General features: G+C 40.0%; 1 protein-coding gene and 1 pseudogene across 3 annotated transcripts in view; one reads left to right on the plus strand and one right to left on the minus strand.

Moving 5' to 3' along the window:
* LOC141570056 (maestro heat-like repeat-containing protein family member 1) overlaps positions 1-14,819 on the minus strand; it is a 67,803-nt gene that overhangs the window by 40,398 nt on the left and 12,586 nt on the right. The window lies entirely within an intron of this gene.
* LOC109439264 (elongation factor 1-alpha 1) lies at positions 1,347-2,767 on the plus strand (annotated as a pseudogene). Its single transcript, XR_002136469.2, has one exon. The product of XR_002136469.2 is annotated as an elongation factor 1-alpha 1 (transcript).

A 14,819-nucleotide genomic window follows, 5' to 3' on the forward strand; every position in this document is an offset into this window, starting at 1 on the left:
TTATTTATTAAACTCTCCTGGAATTACCCTAATTTGAGTGTGTAATTGTTTTCTGTTGGGACCCTGTCTGAGAAGGTGGCAAATCTAAATAAGCATTGATTGTTAAAATATAATAATCACCACTAATTCGAGGGAGTTAAAAATCGTGATGGAACAAAAACATTAGAAAACACAACAGAAAAAATGAGAAGCGTGAGGTTACAGAACATTTAAGGAGTTTAAACCCTTATTTTGTTCAGAAGGAAATCAGCAAATTGGTGAAATTTAAATCTTATTAGGAAAATATAGAGTTCAGAATAAATGTTTAAAATTTTTAGAGTAATAAAATCTCAGTCTCTCCAGGTCTTGTTTGAGTCACAAACCTTTGTTTCTATATTTTAGACTTCTTCATTTCTGGCAGTACTTCAAACTCAATACATCCCACATTAAACCTATCTACTCTCCAAACTTAATTCCTGTGTCTAGACAGTGCTGGAGTTTCCAGGCATCTTTGACTTCTTCTCTCTTGCACCACCCACAGGCCTCCTGAAACAGAGAATTCTACTTACGAAATGTCCCTTGAATCCATCCCTTTCCTATCCTTACAGGTCATTTCTCATGGTTAAATTCACCTCCTCGCTACGCTTGAGCCTTCTCCAGTACCTGTTTCTGTTCTTCTTACTCACGTCAGATGGGCAACAGCACTAGGAGGAAGAATCAGATGACACAGGAAGTGTCTCCTGGGAATACTGCCCAACTGTTGAGAAATAATTCACATCTTAGCAACCAAGCCTAGAATGCTCACCTTAGAACTAACCTACCAGCTCCTCTTCTAAAGAACCTAAGGTGGGATGGAGTGTCCCCTCCTTCCAATTATGACTCCTGGAGAGACATGACTCTATTATAACTTCTTTAAAATACCTGCCACATAGCAGTTACTCAATAAATATCTGTTGAGAGAATAAATGAGTAAATGAGCTATTTTTTATCTTGTAATGTTGAATCAAAGGTTTGCATAGGATTTATATACAACTATGTTCACCATGGCATTTTTTATCTATAAGTAAAAAGTCAGGGTGGCCTGATGGCTCAGGTGGTTAGAGTGCAGGCTCTTAACAACAAGGTTGCAGGTTCAATTCCTACATGGGATGGTGGGCTGCGCTCCCTGCAACTAAGATTGAAAATGGCGACTGGACTTGGAGCTGAGCTGCGCCCTCCACAACTAGACTGAAGGGCAACTACTTGATTTGGAGCTGATGGACCCTGGAGAAACACACTGTGCCCCAATATTCCCCAATAAAATTTTTTTTAAAAAATTCAGTCTTTTTCGCAACGGGTTTGCCACCAGAACACAGGTGTAGTGAAAACCATCGCTGAATCTAACCCAAAATGGGAAAGAAAAAGACACACATCAACATCGTTGTCATTGGACACGTAGCTTCCAGCAAGTCTACCACTACTGGTCATCTGATCTACAAATGTGGTGGGATCGACAAAAGAACCATAGAAAAATTTGAGAAGGAGGCTGCTGAGATGGGAAAGGGCTCCTTCAAGTATGCCTGGGTCTTGGATAAACTGAAAGCCGAACGCGAGCATGGGATCACCATTGATATCTCCCTGTGGAAATTCGAGACCAGCAAGTATTACGTGACCATCATCGATGCCCCAGGACACAGAGACTTTATCAAAAACACGATTACAGGCACATCCCAGGCTGACCGTGCTGTCCTGATTGTTGCTGCTGGTGTTGGTGAATGTGAAGTAGGTATCTCCAAAAATGGGCAGACCCGTGAGCATGCCCTTCTGGCTTACACACGGGGTGTGAAACAACTAATTGTTGGTGTTAACAAAATGGATTTCACTGAGCCGCCTTACAGCCGGAAGAGATACGAGGAAATCATTAAGGAAGTCAGCACCTACATTAAGAAAATTGGCTACAACCCTGACACAGTCGCATTTGTGCCAATTTCTGGTTGGAATGGTGACAACAGGCTGGAGCCAAGTGCTAACATGCCTTGGTTCAAGGGATGGAAAGTCACCATAAAGATGGCAGTGCCAGTGGAACCACACTGCTTGAAGCTCTGGATTGCATCCTGCCACCAACTCGTCCAACTGACAAGCCTTTGCGTCTGCCCCTCCAGGATGTCTACAAAATTGGTGGTATTGGTACTGTCCCTGTGGGCCGAGTGGAGACTGGTGTTCTCAAACCCGGCATGGTGGTCACCTTTGCTCCAGTCAATGTTACAACTGAAGTAAAGTCTGTTGAAATGCACCATGAAGCTTTGAGTGAAGCTCTTCCTGGGGACAATATGGGCTTCAATGTCAAGAATGTGTCTGTCAAAGATGTTCGTCGTGGCAATGTGGCTGGTGACAGCAAAAATGACCCACCAATGGAGGCAGCTGGCTTCACTGCTCAGGTGATTATCCTGAACCATCCAGGCCAAATCAGTGCCGGATATGCACCTGTGCTTGATTGTCACACAGCTCACATTGCTTGCAAATTTGCTGAGCTGAAGGAGATTGATCGTTGTTCAGGGAGAAAGCTGGAAGATGGCCCCAAGTTTTTGAAATCTGGTGATGCTGCCATCGTTGACATGGTTCCTGGCAACGCCTGTGTGTTGAGAGCTTCTCTGACGACCCTCCTCTTGGTCGTTTTGCTGTTCGTGACAGGAGACCGACTGTTGCTGTGGGTGTCATCAAAGCAGTGGACAAGAAGGCAGCTGGAGCTGGCAAGGTCACCAAGTCTGCCCAGAAAGCTCAGAAAGTTAAATGAGTATTATCCCCAATACCTGCCACCCCAGTCTCAATCAGTGGTGGAAGCACAGTCTCAGAACAGTTTGTCTCAATTGGCCATTTAAGTGTAATAGTAAAAGACTGGTTAATGATTACAATGCATCGTAAAACCTTCAGAAGGAAAGGAGAATGTTTTGTGGACCATTTGTTTTTTTGTGTGGCAGTTTTTAAGTTATTAGTTTTTAAAATCAGTACTTTTTAACGGAAACAACTTGACCAAAAATCTATCACAGAATTTTGAGACCCATTAACACAAAGTTTAATGAGAAAAAAAAAAATTCAAAATACCCTTGACATTTAACAATGCATAGATATATTACAGTTCATATATATGATGCAATACTGTGCAGTCTTTAAAAATAATTTTTTAAATAATATTTAATGATATGAGGAAATGTTTGTACTACATTAAGTTAAAAAAAGACACGTTACAAAAGTATATATAATACTGTTTTTTATACATCCAAACATATACATATATCCAGAATATACACACAATATATATGCATATGTGTCACACACATATGAATGCACAGAAAAAAACTGGAAGGACATACATCAAAATGGTAACATATCCAGAGAGTAGATTTATAAGGAATTTGTATTTTCTTCTAAGGGCTTTTCTATAAATTCCATGCAATTTAAAATAGACATATGTTACTTTTGCCATCCACGAATAATGTTTTGTTTTTTTAAATATATGCACCTTATGTTTATTGCAGCACTATTCACAATAGCAAGATATGGAAACAACCGAAATGTCTATCAATAGATGATTGGATAAAGAAACTGTGGTACTTTTTTTTTTTAAGATTTTATTGGGGAAGGGAAACAGGACTTTATTGGGGAACAGTGTGTACTTCCAGGCCTTTTTTCCAAGTCATGTTGTTGTCCTTTCAATCTTAATTGTGGAGGGTGCCGTTCAGCTTCAAGTTGTTGTCCTTTCAGTCTTAGTTGTGGTGGGCGCAGCTCAGCTCCAGGTCCAGTTGCCGTTGCTAGTTGCAGGGAGTGGAGCCCACCATCCCTTGCGGGACTCGAGGAATTGAACTGGCAACCTTGTGGTTGAGAGACCACTGGCCCATGTGGGAATCGAACCGGCAGCCTTCGGAGTTAGGATCATGGAGCTCTAACTGCCTGAACCACCAGGCCAGCCTGAGAAATAATGTTATTTTTAAGTATGTTCTTTAAACATGCATTTAAACTGTTTGACAAATTAGAAAATGGTCTATTAAAAGCAAGGAGGTTTATAGAAAACGTCTAATTAAGATGAGTTCAACGCGTTTTTTAGCATTGTCTATATACTGGGTATTGTCAGGGTGTTCAAGATAAATGTAACATGCCTGCTGACCTCAGAGATCTTAGATTGAGGATAAAGAACAATGACAGATAATTAGAACACAGGACAATACATGCAGTATTATAAGCATGTGTAATGCTCTGAAAAAACAGAGAGGAGGGCATAATTAATTCTGTAAGAGTTAGAGAAGTTTTCAGAGAGAGTGGGCTGATGAGTACGGTTTTTCAGGATGAAAAGGAGTACAGGGAATGATGTGGAAGAAGAAACTCTCAAACAAAGACAACAGAATATAGAAAGGCATGAGATGACATGACATGCACAAGAAAGTATACACAGGACCAATCAAGTAATTTATACTGTCTCTGAACGATGGAAGCATTATGCAGCTGTGAAAACCGATACCTTATAACGCATTTAATGAGCTCAGCGTTGGTGGAAGTACATAAAACACACTGAGGATAGAAGGCCTTGCTTGTCCTGCTGTGGCGATGGGGAGCCTCAGAAGGTTTAAATATCAGCAGAAATCACTCTGCTGTTGGTAACGTGGAGGGTGAATTTGACGGGGACAAGACTGGGGCCAGGAGTGATCGGAGGTAGTAGCAGTGGCGATAGAGAAAAGAATGGATTACACAGACACTTTGAAGGTTCAAACAGACAGAACTTCACCACTGATTAGAAAAGACAAGAGGGGCCAAAGGGAAGAAGGCTTGTAGGATCACTCCTAGGTTTCAGGCTTGAAGAGGATAAATGGAAGAAGCATTCGATATTGAAAATACAGAAAGAGGAGCCCACTTGAGAGGATGGGGGAATAATGGGACACTTTGGGAACATAATGGGTTTGAGATTTCTTAGATGTCCAAGTGGAGGAGACTTGGAAGCATTAGGATATACTAGAGCTCAGCGAGGGCTGGAGACACAGATTTTGTAGTCATCAGCTGAGAGGCGATAGTTGAAGCCATTCTCTCACCTCAGAGAGAATAACAAGTGCAAAGGGCTAAGAAGCCTGGAGAACAACGTTAACAAAGTGAGCAGGAGGAAAGAATCTAGAGGGAGGAGACTGAGGGAAAATAATAAAATGGAAGCGTGTACTATACAGATAGCATAGTGATTAAGCGTTTGGTCTTTGGAATCAGATCATCTGTGACTAGAATGCTAGTTTCCTAATGTTTAAAATAGGAATAAGGGTAATATCTACCCATTCATGAAAAAAAGATCCTCAGCAAACTAGGACTAGAAAGTTACTTCCTCAACATGATAAAGAGTATCCGTGAAAACCCTGCAGCTAGCATGATATTTAATGGTGAAAAATCAAATTCTTCCCCCCCCCAAGGTTGGGAACAAGACAAGGATGACATACTCACTACTATTCAACAATGTACTGGAGATTCTGGCCTGAGTAATTAGGCAACACAGATATAAAGGCATCCAGATTGGAAAAGAAGATGTAAAACTGTCTTATTCACAAATGACATGATCTTGCATACAGAAAATTCTAAGAAACCACTAAAAAAAAAAAAATAATAACCTAGAATAAATGAGTTCAGCAAGTTCACAAAATCAACATACACCAATCAATTGAATTTCTATACACTATCAATGAACAGTTTAAAAATGAAATTAAGAAAATGATTCCATTCACAGTAGCATCAAAAAAGAATAAAATACTTAGGAATAAATTTAACAAAAGAAATGTAAGACTTGCACAATGAAAACTATAAACATTGCTAAAAGAAATGAAAAACCTAAACAAATGGAAATGCATCCCACATATCAGAAAACCAAATATTATTAGGATGGCAATACTCCCCAAATTGGTTTATAGACTTAACACCATCCCTATCAAAATCCCTGCTGCCTTTTTTTTTTGCAAACATTGGCAAGTTGATCCTATAATTTGTACGGAAATTCAAAGGACCCAGAATAGCCAAAACAATCCTGAAAAAGAACAAGGTTGGAGGACTTACATTTCCTGATTTCAAAACTTACTACAAAGGTGATCAAGACAGAGTAGTACTGGCATAAAGATAGACATATAGGTCAACGGAACGTAATTGAAAGTCCAGAAATAAACTCTTCCATGTATATAGCCAATTGATTTTCTTCAAAGGTACCAAGAAAATTCAATAGGAAAGGAAGAGTCTTTTCAGCAAATGGTGCTGGGGTGATTGTCTATTCACATGCAAAACAATTAATTTGGGCCCCAACTCACCTCCTACACAAAAATTAACTCAAAATGGATCACCAACCTAAATGTTAGGATAAAAACTTAGAAGAAAACATAGGAGTAAATCTTTGTGATCTTGTGCTAGGCACGGATTTCTTAGATACACCACCAAAAGTATAGGGAGAACAGAAAAAAAAGGCAAATTACCCATGACCCATATTAAGAACTTTTGTATTATACTTCAAAAGACCAACCAAGAGGGCCGAACTGGTGGCTCAGGTGGTTAGAGCTCCATGCTCCTAACTCCGAAAGCTGCCGGTTCTATTCCCAGATGGGCCAGTGGGCTCCCAACCACAAGGTTGTCAGTTCAATTCCTCGAGTCCCGCAAGGGGTGGTGGGCAGAGCCCCCTGCATCTAAGATTGAACAAGGCACCTTGAGCTGAGCTGCCTCCCAGATGGCTCAGTTGGTTGGCACACAGGCTCTCAACCACAAGGTTGTCAGTTCACTTCCTCAACTCCCACAAGGGATGGTGGGCTGCACCCCCTGCAACTAGCAATGGCAACCTGACCTGGAGCTGAGCTGCGCCCTCCACAACTAAGACTGAAAAGACAATAACTTGAAGCTGAACGGCACCCTCCACAACTATGAGTGAAAGGACAACAACTTGACTTGGAAAAAAGTCCTAGAAGTACACACTGTTCCCCAATAATGAACTGTTCCCCTTCCCCAATAAAAAAAAATGAAAAGACCACCTACAGAATGAGAGAAAATATTTACAAGTCATATACGTGATAAGCGACTTATATTCAAAAGAACTCTTACAACTCAATAATAAAGACAACCCAGTTCAAAAATGGGAAAGGATCTCAATAGACATTCTCCAAAGAAGATCTATTAAGGACTAATAAGCACATGAAAAAGTACTCAACATCATTAATCACTAGGAAAATGCAAATGAAAACCACCATGAGATATCACTTCACACCCACGCGAATGACTATAATCAATAAGACAAGAAGTTTTGGCACTGATGTGAAGAAATACAAGTCCTCAGACATTGCTGGTGGGATGTAAAATGCTGCAGCCACTTCTTGGGAAAACAGAATGACAGTTTCTCAAAATGTGAAACAGAGAATTATCATAAACCCAACAATTTCACTTCAAGATATCTCCCCAAAGGAAATTAAAACATATGTCCACACAAAGATTTGCATGTAAATGTTCAGATAAGTACTAACGACTCAAGTCAAAAGGTGGAAACAATCAAATGCCCATCAACTGATGAAAGGATCAATAAAGTGTAGTATGTGTATACAATGGAATACTATTCAATAGCAAAGAGGAAGTATTAACCCATGCTATAACATTGATGAACCTCAAAAACATTATGCTCCATGAAAGAAGCCAGACACAGAAGAACACATATAGCATGATTCCATTTAAATGAAGTATCCAGAATAAGCAAATCCATAGACAGAATAGGCAAATGCATAGTTTAGTAGTAACCTAGGGCTGGGGGTGAGAATGATGAGTGACTCTAGTGGGCATGAAGCTCTTTTTAGGGTGATAAAAATGTTCTGAAATTAGATTTTGGTGCTTGCTGCACAACTCTGTAAATATACTAAAAATCATTGAATTGTACACTTAAAATGGATGAATTTTATGGTATATAAATTATACCTCGATAAAGCTGTTAATTTTTTTAAATGTAAAGATAATATCTATCCCAGCACCAAGATTGTGGTCTCCAAATTCCATTTCCCACTAAAATAAACAAGGACTTCTTAGAGAAATAGTTGATTCCAGGTCTGAGGCCAAAAAAGGATAAGATGACCCTGGAATATAAATAATGCCACTCTAGACAACAAGGAATCTATCAATGATTATTGGGATGATGGCAATAAGTCTCAAGAATCAATTTGAAGGGACTCCTCCCGGCCAAAAATGGGACATTTTGCACATTAATAAGGACAATAATTACAATGGAATAAAATACATCGAATATGTTTAAATCCTTGAGTTTATAATGATTCTTGATAAAAAATAAAGTGCTTGCCATTGAAGGGCATGAAACAACTAATTATTTTGAAAAATGGTAAATAAAAAGGCAAATCAAGCAATTATCCAGCCTTTTCTAAATAAATTGGACCACAAATTTTCTATATAAGTTGGTAACAAAATCAATTTATATAGTTTATAAGGGGCAGTATCTCTTTATAGAAGTATGCCCAATAATAAACGAAGAAGGAATGATATAATACTACCATTTTTCAATCCATAACTCATCAATAGCTAACATCACTCAAAATAAAGACAACCAGACAATATGTATCTCCTCCTGAAAGAACCTAGCAAAATATTTGTTGTCTCCTCCCCATATATAACCTGAATCTGATCAAGGCTTTAGATCAAAATACTAATTTACAGTAAATACAGAGAACAGAGGAACAGTTAGACAACTTCATGAGGACTTAATTAGCAAAATCCAAAATATGGAAAAACAACCAGGTTTCTTCAATAAATAAATTATAAAGGAGGAAAAAAAAGATAAATGGCGAAACCAAAGTTCAAAAAAAGGCTAAGAGACAAATCAAACAATCATAAAGTAGGACTTTATTTGGATCCTTGTTCAAAGAAACACATTGTAAAAAATATATGAGCTAACTGGAAATTTGGAATAGTACAATATTTGATATTAAAGATAATTGTGTGGGGTGGTTGGTGTAATCATGGTATTACGGTTATGTTTTTTTAAAGAGACCTTATCTTTTACAGATATATACTGAAGTATTTATGGATGAAATTATATAATGTCTGGGATTTGCTTCAAAATAATAAGGGAAGGGGGAAAGTGGGGAGAGTAGATGTGAAACAAAATTAGCTATCAGTTAATAAATAGTGAATTTGGTGATGGGTACAGGAAGGCTTATTGTATTATTCTCTTGACTTCTGCATATGTTCAAAATTTTCCGTGAAAGAAAGATTTGCTAAAAATCTACTTCATGGGTATATAGTATTAAATAAGACAATGGATAAAGAATGCTTATCACTATGGCTGACAGATGGCTAGCCCTCAAGCATTGTTTTTAATTTTTATATTCCCTTTCAATTAATCACATCTAAAAGAACATTATTTAGACCAAGAGCCACAGCCCACATGATTTTGTCCACCTGGTTGGAATTTATTGAAACTTCAAGTTTAGAATTAGGAAATGCTAACCTTCAAAGTCCCAAATCTATCATGCGACAGTAGTCAACAATCCCAAATGCTTCCCTACCATTTCTGGTAAGTATGATGGCTTTTCTCACCTTGTAGAAATACTTGAGATCACTCATTTATTTATTATTTTTCATTCATTTAAAATATGTCAGATATTAGGAGCTGGGGATACAAATATTAATACAGTGGACCTTTGATTGATTGAATGCATCACTAGATCAATATTTTTGAGTGCAAATTGAATTCAAGAAATAGTGCTCAGCATCTGTTACTGATATATAACTCAGGAATCATTAACTCTCTTCCTAAAAACCAGCCCTACTGGGCATATAAAAATGAATAGAGATGTGGTATTTATCCTTACATAGTTTAAAAACTGATAGAGCACATGAGACAAGAATCCAAATAACCAGGAACAAGACGCTGAATGTGATCAGTGATTCCAAAGGATTCAGTCACCAAGGTGGAGAAGGTATGTTTCGGGAGTGTAGTCAGGTTTGGCTGAAACAATTAATAAGTATTTGGATACAGTTAAAAACTCAGGCTGGAATGGTACACTAGAACCACATGTGAAGAACACTGAAGGTTAGGTTAAGACATCTGAATTTTATTAGGCAGCAACAGAGATGGCTTACTGTTCCTTAGCAGCAGAAGATGCCTCTTGGAAGACGCCCCTTGCAGCAAGTGATAGAGCCCAGAGACACTCATGGAAGATCAATTCAAGCCTGCACTACATCTTTAAACTCATAGCACACTACGATGTACATGTGAACAAGCTTAAGGACTAACAGATTTATAGCACCTGAGATGGACTTCAGCTTCTGGAGATCCAGCTTCAGAGTAAATAAAGCCTTACTTTCTCAGCACATACAGTCCAGGCCTGAAATACCTCTGAGAAAACTACAGCCTAGAGCAAGGTTTAGCAAACTTTCTCCATAAAGAGTGAGATAGTAAATGGTTCAAGTTTTGCAGGCCATAATAGTCTGTTGCAACTATTCAACTCGCTATAGCAACCACTGGCAATATATAAATGAAGGAGCTCAAAGAGACCCAAGATGGTAAAGTAGATAAACACTGTGCCTGCTGCCTTCTGTGAACACAGTAAAATTACAACTAAATTATAGATCAACCTAGAGAATCATCTGAAGTCTGGCTGAACAGAAGTTTTATAACTAAAGATATAAAGAAGAAGCTACATTGAGACTGGTAGGAGAGGCGAAGATGTGAAACAGCTGGTCCCAAACCTCTGTGTGGCAGATGAAAATTGGGAGGTACACCTCAGCTACAGAGGTTCCCCCTGGAGGAATGAAGGATCTCAGCTTCACACCACGTTCCCCAGCCCAGATTACTGGTGCCAGGAAAAGGAGCCCCCAGAACATCTGGCTGTGAAAAACAGTGGGGATTCCAACATCTGGGTGGGACAGAAGACTGTGGGAAACCCAGACATCTTCTTAAAGTGCCCACACACAGACTCTTTCACTCGCAGACAATCACCTTGGGCTCCAGTGGAGGGACGGTGACTCAAGGGGTGTCAGAAACATACAGGGAGAAGACTGAAGTGTGTGGCTTCAAGGCCAAGGTTGGAGGACAGTCTAATTTCCCTGTGAAGCATCTTCCTCCCATGCAGCTGGCAGGTGGCCGCCATCTTTAATGTGTTAGGTCCTCTCCCTATGCTTACGGCCAAATCTAAATCTGATTATTCTGGTGAGCTCCGGGTCTCCCCTCTGCTGACTGGCTGGGACCCCACCCCGTGCAACACCCCCAACACTGGAGGCACTTTCTCCGCAAGCAGCCAGCCCTGCCTACATTGTACTCTTTCTTGGAAAACTACTGGAGTCCCCGGGACCCAGATGAACGGACACTGGCTTTGGCGTGCTCCAAGATGTTTGCTGAGTAGCTCCAGGCTCAGTATTGGCACCAAATCAGAATCTTCATTAACCTGGTGATCACAACTCTTCCCACTCTAATGACTCCGAGACCTTGTCTCACCTAACTTGCATACCCCACGAGACTTTATCAGCAGCTGAACCTTAAGGGAACTGGCAGGTGGCAATAGGACTTGGGATGTCCTCGCTTTTTGCAGAGCTACCCCAGGCCCGGTACTGGTGGTAGCCATCTCAGTTTGCAGTGTAGCCTCTCCCACGTGCCTCCAGGTTTAGCACAGGTAGCAAAAAACCACAGATCAAAAAACCATGGATCACTGTGGAGCTCCTACCAGATAGTCAATCCCTGGCTGGTCAATAGCAGTGGGTGACCTGAGCCTGCACCAGAGCCACCCACCCCAAGAGGTCCTAGAACAAACATACTTGAAGAGTGCCTTCAGACCACAGATGAGCACTGCCCAATTAGCCCCACAACTGACGCACACAAAGGGCGGTCTCAATAGGTAACAGAGCCTGCTGGGGGTGAATCCTAATCAGTGGGGTAAGCCTCCCCCACAGCAGCCCGTAAGCTGTGGACGTGGCCAAACCCCACAGTCAGTCAGCCTGAGGGTCAATCCCACTCACTGATATGCCAATAGCAATCAAGGCTCAACTATAACATGAGGGTACTCACAACTCACATTTCTGGAGCACCCAGAGTAGGTGACCAGGGAGACTATGCCAGGGCCCCACAGGGCACTTACTACGTAAGATCACCTGGCCAAGACTGGAAGACATAGGAGATCTAACACATACATAGAAACAAAAACAGGGAGGCAGCCAAAATGAGGAACCAAAGAAATTCATCTCAAATAAAAGAACAGGAGAAAACTCCAGAAAAAGGACTAAATGAAATGGAGGCAAGCAACCTACCAGAGACATAGTTTAAAACAATGATTATAAGGATGCTCAAGAAACTTAGTGAGAACTTCAACAAAGAGATAGCAAGCATTAAAAAGGACATACAAACCATATAACAAACAAACAAAAAAACAGAAGTGAATACAATAACTGAAATGAAGAATGTGCTAGAAGGAATCACCAGCAGTCTAGATGAAGCAGAAGACTGAATCAGTGATTTGGAAGACAAGGTAGCAGAAAACACCCAATCAGAACTGAAAAAAAAAAAAAAAAAAAAAAGAATTAAAAAAAAAAAGATGATGGTTTAAGAGACCTCTGGACAACATCAAGCGTAACAACATTCACATCATAGGGGTACCAGAAGAAGAGAGAAAGCAAGAGACTGAGAACCTACTTGAAGAAATAATGACTGAAAATTTCTTTAACCTGGTGAAGGAAATAGACATACAAGGCCAGGAGGCACAAAGAGTCCCAAACAAGATGAACCCAAACAGGCCACACCAAAACACATCATAATTAAAATGGCAAAGGTTAAAGACAAAGAGAGAATCCTAAAAGCAGCAAGAGAAAAGCAACTAGTAACTTATAAGGGAGCTCCCATAAGATTGTCAGCTGATTTCTCAACAGAAACTTTGCAAGGCCAAAGGGGATTGGCACAAAATATTCAAAGTGATGAAAAGCAAGGACCTACAACCAAGGGTAATCTATCCAGTAAGGCTATCAAGTAAAATCGAAGGATAGATAAAGAGCTTCCCAGACAAGAAAAAGCTAAAGGAGTTCATCACCACCAAACCAGTATTACAAGGAATGTTAGAGGGGCTTCTTGAAGATAGAGGTGGGGGAAAATTAAAATTATGAATAATAAAATGCCAATAGCTACATATCTATAAACAATTACTTTCAATGCAAATGGATTAAATGCTCTAATCAAAAGACACAGGAAGGCTGAATGGATAAGAAAACAGAACCCTTACACATGCTGCCTACAAGAGAATCACTTCAGGTTGAAAGACACACATACAAAAGTGAAAAGATGGCAAAAGATATTTCATGAAAATGGAAACAAACAAAAAAAGCTGAGGTAACCATACTTATACCAGACAAAATAGACTTTAAAACAAAGACCATAACAAGAGACAAAGAAGTACCCAGTAATCCCAATACTGGGTATTTATCTGAAGAAAACCAAAACAGGACTTTGAGGGGATGTGTACATCCATATGTTCATTGTTTACAATGCCCAAGATGTGGAGGCAGCCTGGGTGTCCATTGATGGATAAATGGATAAAGAGGAGGTGGTACATATATACAACAGAATATAGCTCGGCCAGGGAAGGGAATGGGTTCTTGCCATCTATGGAGGCATGGATGGACCTGGAGGGTATTGTGCTGTGTGGAGTATGTCAGACAGAGAAAGACAGATGCAATGTGATTTTGCTTATATGTGGAATCTAAAGAATAAAATAAACAAACAAACAAATCAGAAACAAACTCAGATTCAGAGAACATTTTGATGGTTGCCAGATGGGAGAGGGGGTTCAGTATGTGGGTGGAAAAATGGGAAAGGATTAAGAAGTACAAATTGGTAGTTACAAAGTAGTCATGGGGATGTAGGAAATAGCATGACAAATATAGTCAATAATATTGTAATAACTACGTATGGTGTCAGGTGTGTACTAGATTTGTTGGGGTGATGGATGGCAGGGGGTGCAGGACAAGGTGAAAAAGGTGAAGGGATTAAGAAGTACAAATTGGTAGTAACAAAATAGTTATAGGGACGTAAAGTAAAGCATAAGGAATATAGTCAATAACATGGTAATAACTATGTATAGTGCCAGGTGGGTACTAGACTAGTCAGGGGGATCACTTCTTAGATTATATAAATGTCTAACCACTATGCTGTACACCTGAAATGAATATAAAATATTGACTGTCAACTGTAATTGAAAAATTAAAAGGGTGGCAAGGTGATGGGCAGTAAGTGAGCCATATTTCCAGGTATAAACCAAATCAAGTCATGGGGATGTAACGTGCAGCATGGGGAATACCGTCAGTAATATTGTGATAGCATAGTAAGGTGTCAGACGGTAGCTGGATTTATCATGGTGATCACTTCTTTAGGTATAAAAATGTTCAACAACTATGCTGTACCCCTGAAACTCATATAATATTATATGTTAGCTATATTTTTAATAAAAATCTTTTTTAAAAACTGAAGGAGCTCAGCTATGTTGTAATAATATAGTACCTGACCCTTGCGCCATAGTCTACTGACTCCTGGCCTAGAGTTTGGAGCCTCTTCCCAGAGCCCAAGTGACAACTCCAGACACAGACCAGCTCCAAATCCCTCCAGAAACCAAAGCCTCATGTGTCAAAGACTAAGAAGGCACCTTAAAAAGTACAACCCCTCCAGGCCAGGTCCATCCTCGCACTGGAACACTGGTGGGATTAAGTGCCTGCCTCACCCTACAGATGCTAAACCCATCACGCCCACACTACTGCTATGTTTGCTTACAACTCAAGAGGAGGCCCCTCCAGGCATGTACTCTTCCCACACCCTGCACCTTTGCTCCCTGCCTCCT

Source organism: Rhinolophus sinicus, linkage group LG02 (assembly GCF_036562045.2).
Source record: "Rhinolophus sinicus isolate RSC01 linkage group LG02, ASM3656204v1, whole genome shotgun sequence".
Taxonomy (NCBI): domain Eukaryota; kingdom Metazoa; phylum Chordata; class Mammalia; order Chiroptera; family Rhinolophidae; genus Rhinolophus; species Rhinolophus sinicus.